We start from the raw sequence: 1,526 nt of genomic DNA, 5'->3' as shown, positions 1-1,526 counted from the left end.
AATCACTAGGAGTTCACGAAGAGCGACCACTGGGAGATTCAGGTGGTCTGTAAGACCAAAACTGGCAAAACACTCTGGCACTGCTGTGTCGGCTGCCTCCTCCTCTTATGCTCCTCCAATGACATCATGTAGTTATCAGCTGGTCCTCGCCCTCCAGGAATGACGGCCAGGCGCCCCCTGAAGGATGGACGGAGAAACAGCAACCCCGACAACATGCAGGAACCCAACAAATACCTTGTATACTTAAAATGTTTGAAATATACTAAAGCATAAAAACTTCCACAGATGTGATGTATGGATAAGAAATGTGCTGAGTAAGCAGAATGTGACGTTGATGTGCGACACAACAGTCAGATCATCTGTTATGTTTGATTCACTCTTTAGTTGCATTTTTCATATAATTTTACTTTACAAATGAATAAAGACGAATCCTTAAACATCAATGGTCAACATGTAGCTAAATATTTAATGTTTAAGATAAATATTTAGTTTGGACTCTGATATTTATAAATGTAGGAACAAAATGGTGAAAATATGACTGAGAAATGATCAGGAACATTTTGTCTCTATGATGATCTAATAAACCAGATGTTGCTGTTAATCCTTTATCCTTTACAGTGGATCCGTAACCCCACAGGGATCCACTGAAACGTGAAACTAGTAAAGAAGCTGCATCAATAGATTCTCTGTTGTCAGATATAAACACTGAAGATTCACATGAACAGGTGGAGAAATGAGAGATTCCTAAATGTGACACGTTAACCAAGAGTTTTAGCTTGTGGGAGAAAACATATCAGGAAAATCCCTCAGCGACGCTGGATGTTTGTTAGATCTCATCATTTAATCCTGCACAGTAACAGATTTACATATATATTGTCTTAAAAGCTCAACTGAAATTCATGTGAATATATCTTTGCTATTTTTGCCTTTTCCAGCTTTGGATAATTTACAGCATAATTTTTCTGATTATGAAAGTCACAGCTGTGATGTGAAAAGCAGCAGCTTCACCCTGTTCACACACAGACTCAGTTCCTGCTGATGGAAAATTACCAGACCTGATGCTTCGCACGTTTTGAGTAAGAATAAAAGTGCTGACTCACTTTTTATGAAACTAGAACTAGACTCCTTACTGAATTGATCACTTTTCTCATCTGAATAAACCAAACCTGTGTTGCTCTAACTGATCAGAACCAAGAGATCAGAAAAGGAAACTTTATGTTGAAGCTTTTCTTCTTCTTCCCAGAGAAACTTTGATTCCTGCAGCAGGTCAGACTGACAGACCAGAAGCTGCAGCTGGAGATCTGACTAGAACCAGGAGGGATTCAGCATTCAGCTTCTATGCACCACAAATCTGGAACAAACTTACAGAAAACTGTAAAACAGCTGAAACACTGAGAGCCTTTAAATCTACACTAAAAAGAACTGATTTTGAAAGATTGTAAATTACAAACTGACCAACATATTTGATGTGTAGTGATGTTTTTTATGACATTTGATGTTTTTGCAAGGCAGCAGCTCTACCCACT

The sequence above is a fragment of the Poecilia formosa genome, unplaced genomic scaffold, assembly GCF_000485575.1.
Source record: "Poecilia formosa unplaced genomic scaffold, Poecilia_formosa-5.1.2 Scaffold1119, whole genome shotgun sequence".
Classification (NCBI taxonomy): Eukaryota; Metazoa; Chordata; class Actinopteri; order Cyprinodontiformes; family Poeciliidae; genus Poecilia; species Poecilia formosa.
Note: the sequence above shows the minus strand (reverse complement) of the source record.